The sequence below is a fragment of the Ammospiza caudacuta genome, chromosome 8 (genome assembly GCF_027887145.1).
Source record: "Ammospiza caudacuta isolate bAmmCau1 chromosome 8, bAmmCau1.pri, whole genome shotgun sequence".
NCBI lineage: Eukaryota > Metazoa > Chordata > Aves > Passeriformes > Passerellidae > Ammospiza > Ammospiza caudacuta.
Window position 1 is genome coordinate 27,534,055 of NC_080600.1, and position 15,467 is coordinate 27,549,521.

Here is a 15,467-nt window from a genome sequence, read left to right on the forward strand (position 1 = left end):
GACTTCTACCACTGTTTTTAGAAGACCACCCTGCTTTTTTCTATCTTTTCTTAAATTTTGCTTTCAGTTTTTGTTTGAATTTCCAGTGATGAGCTTATATAGCATGTGTAATAGGTATTATAACCAGTCTTCAACTGATGAAAATAATTTATTGTGGGGGAAAATTACTTCAAACATCTACTTCTGATAAGCTTATTAAAACATTTTTAATGTATAAAAATAACAAATATAATGTAGCTGGATATAATCCAGTGCTTTGTAAGATGAATTTCAGTTCTCCCTCCTTCCTCGCCTCCATGTTCAGAACAGTAGCAAAATGATATTATGAGGTTTTATTGAGACTGGCTGATATACTTAGAAAGAAATAGAGGAGCTTTTGGACTCATGGTGATTTCATAAAGTAATTCTGCTTCACTTAATTTCAGTGAAGCAAAAAGTAAGAAAAATTCTGAAATTACACCAATTTAAGCTTGTGCTCTTGTAACTCAATAGGTATGTAATTTTGGGGCTCTCTGTGGGATTCACGTGTGAATCCATGTTTGAGCTTAAATAATAGAAAATTACTAGCTCTCTGATGCAACATTTTTTTTTTTTTTTGTGAAAAGAATGAGCTCACCTAAAGTGTGCTAATCCTGTGAATCCTTGACCATATTGTCTACTTCAGCCACATGATTACAGACAGCTTCAGAAGAATAGAGCATTCCTAATCTGAAGAAATCACTTGATGGGCACTTGAACAAGCAAGGTATTCCTTCTTATGTGAAGGACAAAACTGTATTTTTTCTATCCCTGAAAACAAAATTCCTGCCCTCGAGCATAGTCACCTATGTAAAAACCTAAGTACTGTGCAGCCCACTTTATCTATTGGAAATCTGAGCATTGGAACCATCAAATTTTTGTCTAAGTAGCAGCTCTGCTTTTCTCTTCTTAAGTTCTGGCCAGTGTGCCATTTTTGAAATATTCAAACAAAGAAACCACAAACCGCTAGTCACACCACAATACCAGCTTGTGTTTACATTTTCAGCTCTCCAGATCATGATCCTATTGAGTGCACATAGAGCGAGTGCGTGTACACGCGCCCATCCACCATCAGGAGAAACGAAACTGTAAACACAAGCTGGTATTTTGGTAGGGGCACACTAATATGGCGGTTGGTGGGGTCGGAAGGTGGAGGGTGAATTATGGATCCAGAATTTCCTTGTATTTTTAAGTCAGGCTGCTTCCAGTATCTGCTTTTCAAAGTGAAATGTTTGGTTGTTTTATAAGACTAAGGCCTAGTTTCATTAATTCCGAGCTACGCGTTCAGACTTGAAAGATGATGGATGGAAGCGCTAATGCATGACAGATTTAAACTGGACAGCGGCTTCCAAACTGCATTACAGGGAGTCCTGATTGCTTGAGTGGAGGGTGGGCAAGAGTGATCTCACAGTTATTACCATTTATGGAATTCTTTGCTGAGCTAACTAGTGAATCATCTTGCTTAATATTAAACTAAACACTAAAGACATTGTTAAAAATAATTTGGTGACTATCTTCACCAAAGTGACTATCTTTAAATTTGCAGAATCTAAGATACATATTTGAATATAAACTCTTACAATATAGAGCACTTGATGGGTAAACTGAGGAGATGAAACATATTCAATTAGATACTTCTCAAAACTTCTACATTTTATTTTTTGTTTAATTTAAATATGCCTGCAAGTCCCTAAACTTTTTTAAAAATCAATTAAATGGTATCATTTAGTTAATACTAGAGTGCCTGAACAAGACTTTTACCTGGAGAAAACTTAGTTTTGCTGCTTACAGATCAGCTGTTGCCATTAATTTTTATGGAATTCTCCTATTTGTGGCTATCTGAAGTTGACAGGTCTTCTTTTCTGGCCATTTGCAGCCACTTTCTCTTGTCTGCTCCTCCAAGAAGAGAATTGTTGAAAGAGTTAGATTGCTGTTTTGAGAAAACAGGATGCTGGAATGCATGATCTAGCCATGGCCTTAAGGAATAGAAGAGAAAGAAGAACAAAAGGGAGACTGTTGTCTTCATAAGGAAAATAATCTCCCTCTAAAATCTAAACAGTTCAATAGCTTCTCCCAGTGTGAAACAGCATGGCCTAATTTTCAGTCCTGCTCTTGTATTAGCACATTGTGTTAACAACAGACTTTCTGAGCTCACTCCTTTACGTGCTGTGTGTTGTTCTTTCCTCCATAGTAGACATTCTAAAGCACTACTAATTAAATCACAATCACAGACACTAAAATAGTTCCTATATAAACTAATAGAAAATTTGAACCTTAAAAATAATAAAATGCAGACGTAATATTTTTAGCTCAAAAGCAATAAATCTGTATTTTAGCTGCAAACTTGATTACTTAGTACACAATGCCCATATTTATCTGATCCTTTAAAAAAAAAGTATGTTAGAGGGAACAACACAGTACTGGAAAAAAACCATATCATAGGCTTTGTTGTGAACTGTCTATACTTTATGGAAATTACATAACATATTAGTTCTTAGTACAAGTCTGGTTAAATAGAGTAGAAGAAGACTGTGTACCTGAAGTTAAAGAACTTCTGAAATTTGATATGTATGTATTTTGAGCATTTGAAATTACTAACTGAGGGAGACTAAATATAATAATTGCTTATCCTTATAACTAATGTGATCATTTTGGAACAATAATATTCAGAAGACTGTAATTCAACCACAAGATCTGGAAAGATACCACAAAGTTTTGAAAAATATATTAAACATCAGGCTGCTTAATGGAATTAAGTCTGAAATGGATATATTTTCATCTACCCCTTTAGATAGTTCACAGAATATCAGAGAGAGATTAGATAAAGTGCCAAAAAGGGATACATTTTTGTTCTTACTGTTGTCACATTTGTACTATTAAATCACTGATATTTTTTAAAGGTAAGGTTTAAGTTATTTGTGTGAAAAATCATGTTTTGATTTGATTTAATGGAAGCTGAGATTCGCAATGAAATCCATCACACAATATTGAGAAATTTTCACTAAAATCATGAGGGTTAGCAAACAGCTGAAAGCTTAGCGAACTAAAGCTGAAGTGGAATATCTTGGTGGGTGATAGGAGGTCTCATCTTACATTCTTACCAAAACAAATGGATGATAATCTATTGTTTTAGCAAGGTTTTTGATGGGTTTTTTTTTGTTTTGTTTTGTTTTGTTTTGTTTTGTTTTGTTTTGTTTTGGCTCGGTTCAGGTTTTTTTACATTTAGATCCCCTTTCTTTCATGCTGAAAGGCAACAAGATATGCCCACCTAGACTACTTATTTCTGTGGACCTTTCATCTCACTCTCTATTCATGGCCAGGAAACTCATCCAACAGCAAGAAAAGAACTAACCTTTCATAAAAGCTACATAACCTCAAAGATGAAAAGTTTGTTCTTTGGTTGGGCAGAGCAATAGAGCTCCATCCGGCAACCCATCAGTACTGCAAGGAGATGTAATTATGAGAGATCTGCTCAGTGTTTTTCCCAGACCTAATTATGAGAAAATTAGTTAGCAAGAAGTGATGAATACAAATACTGCTAATGTTTCTCCCATAAGCATTTTTCTAGTAGTAGGGTTTTTATTACATTTTCCTCTAAAATTTTCTTACTATTGAATCTTTTTGATCCAATCCATAATCTTCTGATTTATGAATTAATAATTTTTCTTTCAAAATTACTATATTATTATGGTGTCATATGAATGAACATTAGACTAAAACATTAGTACAGCTGAAATAGTAACTATAACTGCATAGCCACTAGTATTTAATAGTTGCAGTCCTGTCTTGTAATAGTTCTGTTTCAATACAGAGGAGAAAAAAATTAAATTAGGAAGATTCCATTTCTGAATGCCACATCTGAGAAAACTGACAGAGATCAGTCAGGCTTTAATTCCTGTTTAAAATGCACAGAGATGAAAAACCTAATAGTCAGCTAATAAGCAGAAAATTCCTAGAACTGATATGCAATTGAATGATTGGTGTAAATAGGAATAGTGTAGCCAAATCCCACCTGTACACACTTCTGACTTCTGTCAACATATTGCTATGACAATTTTGCTTTATTTATTAATATTAACAATTATTAGCATAATTTTAAAGTGTCAAACAGTGGATTGTTTTTCCTATTTACTATATATATATGTATTGCGTATACTTTGATGCAATATAAAGAAAATAGCTTCAAAGTTTTATCTCTTTACATAATTTCAAATTCTATATTAAAATTAAACAGTAGTACTGAAAACATTAATGAAGTATATAAATAGTACATAGTAAATAGTTTTATAATGTATAAACTGATTTTAACATCATACCCCCAACAGAGGATTTCTTTCAGAATTGTTTAAATGGAAAATTTATTCCAGAGAGAGCTATTCTTTTAAGAGGCTTTTACTGACATTTCCAAGTAATGTGATGCATATTTACACATAGTAAGGAGTAAAAAACTTTTAAAATGCATAGCTTTGCATTTACAGTTAATGTTTTTAAAATATTCTTTGAAGGGTCAGATTAAATCTTGCATAGGTAAAACTTAGTTCAGCATCAAGTATAATCAACTGGTAGACTCACATGTTGTATGCCAAGTGGCTGAAAATACATTATGGGAAGTAAGTTACTATTACTATTACTATCACTGTAAATGATGTGCTTGTTGGGTTTCTTTTTCTTGGAGGAGGAGTATGAAATGACTCGCCTTATGTTTGTTTTGAGGAAGTTCCTTCAGAATTAGATCTTATTTACAGTAAATCCAAGCCTGTGGTTCCACTGAAGCTGAAGCCAATCTAAATGTTGATTGCTGCAAACCCTACTTTTGGCCATATGTTACCACCGCTTTCCCTTGAGCTCTCTTTGCTGTGCTCTTCTCCAGCATTTTCACTGGCACCTTCATTCATCTGACTTTAAACCGAACGTCTTGCAGCTCAGGGGCTTTCTTCTAGTATAGTGAAGTATATTTTATAAGTTTTTTTAATGTCTCTTTGACTTCTCTGTGGGGTCAGATCATTACCTCTGCCAGGGAGGATGGAGCCAGGTTTGAGAATGAAACAGAAGCTGGATAATTTCTTTTTATAGTGGATTGATTTTAAACCAGCCTAGTTGTATTGTCAGGCTTCACCCTGAATAGAATTCTGTCATGAAACATCTCATCTCTGTGGGGGGACAGTGGCCTCCATGCTCTGTGACAAGAGAGAAGCCAGAAGCACTTGGCACAAAGCACAGTGGCTGCTCAGATGCAGAGCAGCTCAAAGTGTCATGAAATTGCAGCTTTAACTAATGAAATTGTATAGTTGGCTACATCATGCAAAGGATATGTTAGCTTTTAATTTAAAACAATGTCATGTTTATAATTAAGCAGAAATAGTGTAGTAATGTTTAAGTGTGTTAATTTAGGATGATGCATTAGAACAATTTGAAACCAGTTGTAACATCATTCAGATTTTAAATTATTGTACAATAATCGCTATTATTGTAAATAATGTTTTGTAAATATTTAAGAATGGAACTCTGAACCTGTCTTCCATCAAATCCATGGAAGTTGTGTTTCCCAGAGTAGCATTAGACAAACTCACAAATTCCCTAAAACTCATGAGTGACAACATCTCACTCTAGACACCTAACTATATGTTATAGCAGTATACCCCCTCAGATTCTAAACATTTAGATCTGTCTTCCATCAAAGCTGTCTTCTTATTTAAGAATGTCCTGTTATTGCATCAATTGTTCCCAGACTAACAGTGCTTCTAAGTGATACACAGAGCCTTTTAAAATTTTAATTATTAAAGACTTATTTCCAAAGAAATAGAAAAGTCACTAGCTTAAATTGTATCGTATTAGATGTGCAGTATTTCATCATTTAAATTATCCTTTAGCATTGTATCTAAATAGTATTAATGAGGTTAATATCCATAAGAAGACAGATTTAGAATCTCATTGCTAAAACTGGTCAAATAATTCATAATGAATTATTCACCTTGTTTTTTTCATGAACTCTTGGTGAACAGATTGTGATTTTCTCAGAAGGATTAATTATTCAAAGTTATTCACCAAAAAACTTAATAGTTCTTGGGCTCAGTTTCTTGGTGAGCAATATATTGTGAACATCTGACCAGCTCCAGTATTTCAGATTATACAAAAGTGGATTTTTCCTGCTGTGACCTTTCCCAATCAGTTAAGGTCTCTCTGAGATGAAATGTTTATGATACTGTTTTTCTCATATGGAGCTGTCCCTTTAAATCTGACAGCCACAAACTGTAGCAGTCCTACAAGTAATACAATATTGTTCTTGCCTCTTAGTTACCAAGTACTGTATGCTGTATTATGCCTTTTCCTAATTTCCCATTACTTATTCTTGGAGGATTGATTCATAGTCAGTAATGTTTTGTACAGATGATGTGGGTTTATATATTGAATTGAACATTCAAAATTTTCTTAGGATTATTTCTGAAAATGTTCTGTATGAGTGAATAATATTGCAAATCACTTATATAAACCAAGTGAATTAATTTTAATGTTTTAATATTATATTATCTAATTTGCTTAGTATATGGAGGACTTTTTTCCCCCCCTGTAGTGGTTTATATCCATGGGCACATTGATTTCTTCAACTCTCAAATATGGAAGTTATCAATCTCCACTGTGATCTCTTCACTTTTTGCAAAAGCATCTTCAGTGAAATGACTACAGTTGCTGGAATAGCCACAGATTAGCCAGGGTTAGTAAAGTTTTGTAAATATTATTTAGAAATGTTGGTTCTGTCCCCCTGAATTGCTTTCCTGTAGAGTTTGTTTATTCTTTTTCTTTTTCTTATTTTCTTTATTTCTCTTTCTTATTTTCTTTATTTTCTTTCTTTCTTTCTTTCTTTCTTTCTTTCTTTCTTTCTTTCTTTCTTTCTTTCTTTCTTTCTTTCTTTCTTTCTTTCTTTCTTTCTTTCTTTCTTTCTTTCTTTCTTTCTTTCTTTCTTTCTTTCTTTCTTTCTTTCTTTCTTTCTTTCTTTCTTTCTTTCTTTCTTTCTTTCTTTCTTTCTTTCTTTTCTTCCTTTCTTTCTTTTCTTCCTTTCTTTCTTTTCTTCCTTTCTTCTCTCCTTCTCAAGAAAAATCCGATTCGGAAGTTTACTCTGTCTCACTGAAGTGCAACTCAGACTTTCAAGAAGGCAATATCCTAGAGAATGCCTTGTGGCTCTTCTTTAACAGAATTCTCACATCTGTTTTTCTTTTGTTTTAACTTTAATAAGTGATTTAGTCTGCAGTGTTCAAATCATATCCTTCAAGTGCAACAATATAACATCACCTTTTAACATTAGAAGATTATATTACTAAAATGCTTAAATATTTTAAGAAAAGCAAAAGGAAGAAAACAGTCTTTTCCATTGGTCTCTCATATTGAATGGAAATAGCCAGCACAAGAGCCTACTGGCCTTGTGACTCTTCTTTTACCATCACATTTTTAATGGACTTATTTTCTTCTTCAATATTTGCTCTTCACCGCTTCTGTTTAGAAATGTCTGGAGAATGTATTTGTAAAAGTGCATCCAATTTTCTCCTGCCCCTATGAACAGCTGTAAAAGCTGAAGAATTGCTTTCTGCAGCACAAAAATTGATACAGCACAAAAATTTGATGGACAAAGTTATGAAATTCACTGTGAATTTCTTTCTTTCCTGTTGTCTTAGGACCATGGAAAACAGTCCAATAATGAAATATTACAGTACTTAAAGTGAAAAGCTGTTCAATTAACATTAAAAGTGGTTTGTTACAGTTGTTTCCTGTACTGCCCTACCTACTCCCCTCTCTTCAGTATCCCAAGTTATCCTTAGGTTAGTTCTGTATCTTAAGACCTCCAAGACATGTTCTGTTCCTTTAATGGAACATCACCAGAATGTTTCTGGCTTTTCCCTTAACCTCTAGTTTTGAATTCTGGCCTGCTAGCTAGGTAAGAGACATCACATGGCGAGGCAGGTCCAGGAGCTTATGTAGGTTTTTTGATCAATCAACTGTTGCTTACAAAGGTTGGCTTCTTTATACCTTTCACATAGTAGCAACAAAGCTTGTTCTTATTTATAAAAATAAATTTTTAAAAATCAGTACCTTAATGTGTATTTTTCAATTGGTTGAACTTTGCTAACAAATGTTAAAATTATCAATCAATAGGCCATAAACCCACTTTTTCCTTTTTTATCTGGAGACAAGAATTAAAAAAAACCCCCACAACATTGTCTCCTCAAATGAGATAAATGAACATATAAAAGTGTATGACAAGAGTACTCAGAAATTTTATTTTAAAATTCCTGTTTGCACTGTTGTGTGTGTGTATATCTGATGCAAGTGTTCCCAGATACCAATTATGTGGAAACCATACCCAAAGTTGAGAGAGAGAGAGAGGTTGTATTCTGCAAGTCCAGATGTCACCAAACTCTCAAAGCAGTTCATGCAGTTGTGCAGCACCACATGTTTTCCAGTATGCAGTTTTAATTAAGTGAACACAGGATGAAGGTCCAAACCCTGTTCTCCTTAACAATGAAAATAACCACATTATTTTTCTTCTGAATTTCCTGTATGCAGTAGATTAACATGACACTGTAAACATCAGAATTATTTTTATTAGGTTATTCTTTAAATGGTTTGAAATTATGTGTTCAATATCATCTATGCCTTGTGTTTTAAATTTAGCTGATTAATGAGATTTATCTTATCATTAAAACAGAAGCAGCAAAGTATTTGTGAAGGCAAAAGGATTTGTGTGAAGGCAAAATTTTAAAATTATATATACACAACCATATATATTCATGAGTAAAGTTGAAGGCCATTCCTTATTCAATCTAAAACTTGAAAAGCAAATTATTTTATGGGAAAGTATTGGGTACTATTATAATTTTTATAAACTTTGGCATATTGGCATGGCTTAATGCCTAATAGTAGGAAACTTTAAAACAAACTAAAGCACTTTTGAAGGATGACTATGTTCTATGTGTTTGTGAGACACTGGAGAAAATAAAGGAATGAATTGACATAGGTGTTGCAATCTGGAAAAAGGCATCACAAATGATAATCCAAACAAGAAGGGAGATGGTAACCCATCTGAAAGAAAATACTGCTTGATGAATACCCTACACACGGATTTTCCTGTCTGTGTCCGATTGAATTGGTGTTTTAGTCAAACTAGTCTTCCTTTTGCTGTAGTCGACTTCAGGTGAGGATTTGTATCGTTCTGCTTTTGGAACCCTAGTATTTCAGGGCAAATCGTCCTTCTCAAAGATCTAACTTTTTAAGGATCTGTGAATATAAATGGTATATTTTCCAGTTCCTGCTGAAAACCAGAACGTATGGATCTTTTTATAGCCCAGCTTTCCTCTAAGTTGTGTGCGATGTTGATAATGGAAGAGAACGGTGAAGAATTAGCGTCTAAATCTAAACGTGCACTCTTTGTCGGAGTGCCCGGGCGCTGCTGGAAATCCGCGGCGGAGCTGGCAGGGCAGGAGGCTGGCGGGAGGGCTGCAGGCAGGCAGGGAGGCAGGCAGGGAGGGAGGGAAGGAGGGAAGGAGGGAGGCGCAGCCGGGCCGGGGCCGGGGCCGGGGCTGGGGCGCCCCTCGCGCGGCTCGAGCGGCGCCGCTTGCGGCTCTCGGAGCGGCCGCCGAGCAGCGCCGGGGGCCGGCGGAGCGGAGCGGAGCGGGGCCGAGCGGCGAGTCCCGGCTGCCGCGGGAATTACCGAGCCAGGCAGCGGAGAGGGGTCGGGCCGGGAGCGCTCGCGGCCGCGGGAAAACACGGCAGAAGTGGCGCGGCTCGGAGGCAGGCTCCCGCCGCACGGCGGGCGCCGCGCAAACCGCGCCGCGCAAATCCCTTCCCGAGGCTCCTGCTCCAGAGAGGAGCAAACTTTCTGGCCTGCCTTCGTGGAGGATCCTAATCCTAAAGACGCTGAGATATTTAATTGTGAAAAAAAAAGACTATTAAGAATTCACAGATTATTGAAAACATCAGTTAATCACCCCACGCCTGTCCTAGAAGAGACAGACAGACGTTGGGGAAAGCGCTGGGGACGGGCTGGTGTGAAATGCAGCAGCCTTGCAAAGTCTTTCTAGCTCCAGCCTGCTATTACAAGAAAAGGATCATGTGAGGATCCTTTGAAAGGCAATGTTCTGACTTAAGCAAGCAACTGCATTAATTGGAAGTCTTGTATTCATACATGCTGGGCTAAATAAAGCAAGCTGGTTTGCTGCGGCAGCCTGGGGAAAATATATAAAACTAACCCTTCAATTACTTTGTCGCTGATTAGAGTATCCATAACAAATGTAAGAGTCCCATGTAGCACAGAACATCTTTCCAAGGCACAGGACAAGCGTCCTAAACAAAACCCAAAACGACCAAAGGTTTTGGGAGGGTTTTTTTGACATTTGGTGGGTGGCGGAGGGAGGCACGAATCGCCACGATTCTCTGCTTTCGAGAGTTGCAGCTACAAGGTATCCCCCCCCTTTTTTTTTTTTTTTTTTTTTTTTTTTAATCCCTGAAGTTAACTTTCATGATGGAGAAAAACTCGGCAGGACAACAAAGCTTTGATCTTTGTGTGAAGAAAGAAAGTAATAGAGTGAAAGTCTCTCCAGAGGGTAATTATTCTTTGGCCGCTCAAGCAAGAAGTTCCCTGTCACTCTTAAGGTTAATATTAAGGTAGCTCGGCTATACTTTCCCATATTTAAAAAAAAAAAAAAAAAAAACAAAAAAAAACAAAAAAAAAACCCCAAACCAACCCTCCCCAGAATGTTATACTATTAATTGCCAATTTGCATATGTGTGCAGCTGCTGTTTTGGCTCCGATCTTCCATCCGATAAGCTTGCTGGAGGTATCACAGAGCACTTGGCAGCTTTCCTATTTGAAAAGAAAGCCTTCCTAACTACAGAACAGCTGATAGTCTATCAGTGATAGACCCTGATGGCGTGAATTACAATTACACTACTTTTCACACTAAATCTGGGTGATAGCTACTTGGAAAGAAGTTTCATCATTTTTTACCACAAACTGGAAAAAGAATTACATGGTCATGCTGTGCTTTTAAAGGCAGTTTGGTTCACTTTTGTCTATTTAACACCTAATTCCGAGGAGTCCATAGGCATCTGGAGATCTGAACGTCGCGTAATGAATTCACTGTTTAGATGGGAGATTTTTTAAATCTACCTCAAATTACATTTATTAACAAGGAGAGCAGGAAGTGTTAGAGTTGTTAGACGCTTCATTTATTAAATAATTTGTGGATATTTTCAGTTGTCATATCCAGAGTCATGGGGGTTTACTTGTTTTTTAATTAGCAATTCCAAAACAATACTACCACAATTTAACAATTCATCACGTAATCTCGGGCTGTTCAGTTCAGCTACTAATGCTAGATAATTCAGATTGTTATTTTGATCTGTTGATAACTCATTTTGTTGTGATAAGAGAACTGCTGCCTTGAAATTAAATGGCATGTTTTCCTATGGACCTTGTTGGGACCTAGAAACCAACTATATAATCTTTGTCTACCTATTTCTTAACATTATGTCTGGTATAGCAAAGCAATAGTAATTTTAAAATGTCACTTATTTGTTTTCTCACTACATGATTAGTCTTTATTTTGCATTAATGTGTTTTCATATACCACTGTGGAGGAGGAGGAGGTGGGGAGAAATGCAAGTGTCAAAGTAAATCTAATTCTACAAGTAAGTAACCCACATTGATGCCGAGGTCATGATGTCTAAACTTTTTCCTTTATATGTCAGAAAGTTAATTTAGTGAGGTGCTACCCTGATAGTAAAATGTAGCTGCTTAAATATCTTATAAAGGCATGGTGGAAAGCCTGACTCCTGATGTAGCTAACCTAACAGAAAATAGACTTTGTTTTCCTTTTTTAGTTTCTTGCTTTATTAGATTTCTCACTCTCACAGATTATCCAAAAACTACCCATTGATTGATCGCCCGTAGAGCTGCATTTGGTGTAAAGAAAAACTTCACAGCTTTATTGGCTCCCAGGAGACAAAACAAACATAACAGGATATTCGTATTAATACAAACAATGCAACAAATGAGAAAACCATCACATTTAAATAAGATGGTAAAATCAGTCCAGTGTACATCCCAGCCTCTGATATAGCAGACATGGAAGTTCAGCTATTCACCAGTGCTCTCAGGCACGGGTCCCTCTGGGAGCTGCGTTATTGCTCACAGCATCTCATCACCACGAACAGTTAACCTCAGGAAATGCCACCGAGTAAAACTTCAGAACCCACTTGAATGGAATTTCACTACAGCTTTGCAACTGTAAATATAAAGGTTGAGATTAGTCTATTTCTTAAAAAATATTTTGAACAAGGGGTGGTTGGGGTTTTTTTGTTCTTTTTGTTTGTTTGTTTGTTTGTTTGTTTTGTGTGTGCTTGGACCTGGAAGCTGTTGCTTATTTATTTTAGGGCATCATATATCTGATCTTAATAAGGCATTTATTTTGGGAAGAGAAAGCGTGAAGGTTCAAACTTTCTGAAGACAAAGAAAGGGATGTGTCCTTTAGCCTAGGCTAAAAAACACAACCCAATGAACAGTTTTATTTTTAAAGAAAGAAACTTTCCTTCCCAGCACAAATCCACCCATGCATGCCATGAGTATTTTTTTTAAAGGAAAGCTAATGCCCTCTTAGCTTCTGTACCAGCTTTGAGGAAAGGTACCAGTTTTGAAGAAAGCAAGCTGGCAAGTTCATTCTCAGTGTTCTTTCCTCCAGAGTCTTCATCACAAGATGCAACCAGCCTGTTACATAGTAACATTTTCTTCACATTTTCTTATAATAACTATTTTAATAGAAAAGTCACTTAGGCCCAATGGGAAATATGGACCTTCTGAAATGCAGTGGGAGTCTTATAATCCTTATCATCTTGCTACCCTCACGCAAAGGCTAGGAAATTTCTGTTCTGCCATTCTGGTGATAGTCTTTTCTGGTGATCTCTGTGATGGGCTACTAAATCAAAGTGAAGCTGAACTTGGTGGCCATGTGATTCTTTTGAGGCCCATAACAAATCTGACAGGTCTCCATTTTCCACTGGATGGTGAGGTTGAAAAAGGCTGAGGGGACTGCCTTTTCATTCTGTGTTTGTAGTGTTCAATGGGCATTTCTTGGCATTCTGCTGTTCTACAGGAAAGAAAAAAACAAGACTAACTTATAAATGGTTGCTGCAGTTGCCCTGGTCACGTTTCAATGGGTTTGTGAGCTTGCATGGATGACTACAGACTCTCTGCCAATGACATCTATGTTGGTCTTTTTGCACACTTGACCATCGATCACCCCACATGCTACGATAACAGAGCTTTGTGTGGAACATTGGGGATTGTCTGTGTGGGTGCTGTTTAGGTCACCTCTTTCATGGGTAGGTCAGTGAGACACATAGAGGGGTAACACACACATGCTTAAATAATAAAATTTAGAAAGTAGAACTGAACTAACTTTAAAAGAATTTGTGAAGCATACAGCATTTTCTTCTCCTAGAGGAGGCATTCACAGGTTACTACACGTCTTCAAAGAGTTGCACTTGCAGTCAGGGCATATAATGCCAAGTTATCACTACACAAAGTAAATTTTAAAATGATGACTCTTAATTTCTTGCTAGGGTGTAGGATGATATTTCATAACCAGCTGATAAAACATTTCATATTACTTTCCAGCTGTGTATTCTTCTTCAGTATTACTTGCTGAAATGCCTCTGTGTGTGCATAGAATTATATGGAATAAAAACTTTGGAAAAATGCAAGGAGTAGTGTGCTGAAAGAGATTTCAGAAATGATACATAGGAATGACACAAAGTATGTTAGAAGTAATGGTAGAAGTATGGAAGAAGTAAATTAAAGGTAGGAGCAAACCTGCTGTTCCTCTTCCCTGGGCAGAAGGAGGTCTAAACCTAGCAGCTTTAATCTGGAAGATTTTTATCATTCTTTGAATACTTAGGGACACTAAACTCCCTGAATAAAGAAATCAGATGAATCCATTCTAATTAGGGATATTCCTGTTGCTGCTGTCTTGTATCACTTGAGGCAACTGGGAATCTATAAGTAACAAGCTTATTTGATTTGTATTAACTGCAGTTAAATGGACACATGGATAAGAACTCTATTAAAAAATCAGTGTATGCGATTTTGGCTGCTGAGTCTCTGTGGGCTTTCACATCTCGGATGGCATGGAGCCCGAGGTTTCTCTCCCGTGATCCTATTGAGCTTGGACGTGGCTTTTTCTACGCCCCCACCCTTATGTCCAGAGTTATGTACATGTTTCCACATATTAAAAATGCAGTCTATACTGCTCAGATTTACAACGCTAAGCCTCTCCAGACATATCCATCACCAGGTCTATGTACACTCTGAACGGTACCATTCCAGCCAGCTAGTTCCTCTGGGCTGGTTCTGTACTGGCAGAGAACTTGCATAAAACTACAGTGATTTTTTTTCTGTTCACTTCACGTTCTGTACCTCCTCCTACAATTGCTGTAATCCCTTTAACCCCACAGAAACCTCCAACACTCTACTGTTGATAAATTGGTAGGTCAGATGGCCTTTCACCTGGTTGTCACCGCTGGAAAAGTGCTAATGGACATTTGTAGATAGGATTGTGACCTGACCAGAGGCTCAGTTTCTGCTGTGCAGGCATGGGCTTGTCGCACAAAGCCTCTAATCCACACCCAGTCTGTCCGTATATTCTTTTGCATGCACATTGACCTCGGGAGTGGTTTCTGTGGTTTTTTCAGGGCAACTGTTATAAGCAGATGTTCTTATAAGAACATCTTATAGTCCATGAACTCAAGGACTTGTTTTATTCTGTTGTCCTGTGTATGTGGAGTAACCCTTGTGATGGTGAGAAAGGAAGTTGATCAATTAAAAACAAACAAACAAACAAAAACCCACAACAAACTACACCCCTCACCAAAAAGAAAAAAAGCCCAAACCAAAAAACAAACCCCAAAGGTTATTTGTCAATTATAAAGAAGAAACTTTGAAAGACTGCATGTCAGCAAGGATAGGAGGGGCAGCAGTGCAGATGTACTGCCTGGGTTCATCCATCATTACCTAGCAAATGAGCCGACTAGCTTGCGGGCAGGTACAGAAGCCCTGGCAGGCAAGCCAGAGAAGAGATTATTTTTGCACATCTTCTGTGAATCTCCAGGGAATTCAGTGGCGTTCCTTATCTCAAAAGCTTGTAATTAAGAGGATGGCATCTTTGGGCTGGAGAATTCCGGAGAAAATCATTTTCACAGCACCTAGAGGGCTCGATGTTGTGCTTGATGACAGATGGGAAACCTTTATGAAGGCTCCATAACCTCTTGCCCTCAGAGACTGTACTTTTGACACTGCAGAAATTGGGAGGATATAGATGTTTTTACTCGGGTGATCGTGTGGTGATTTTTTAAAACAACGAGTCATTTGTTAAAGTATTCTAATGAACTATACAAACAGTGAAAAC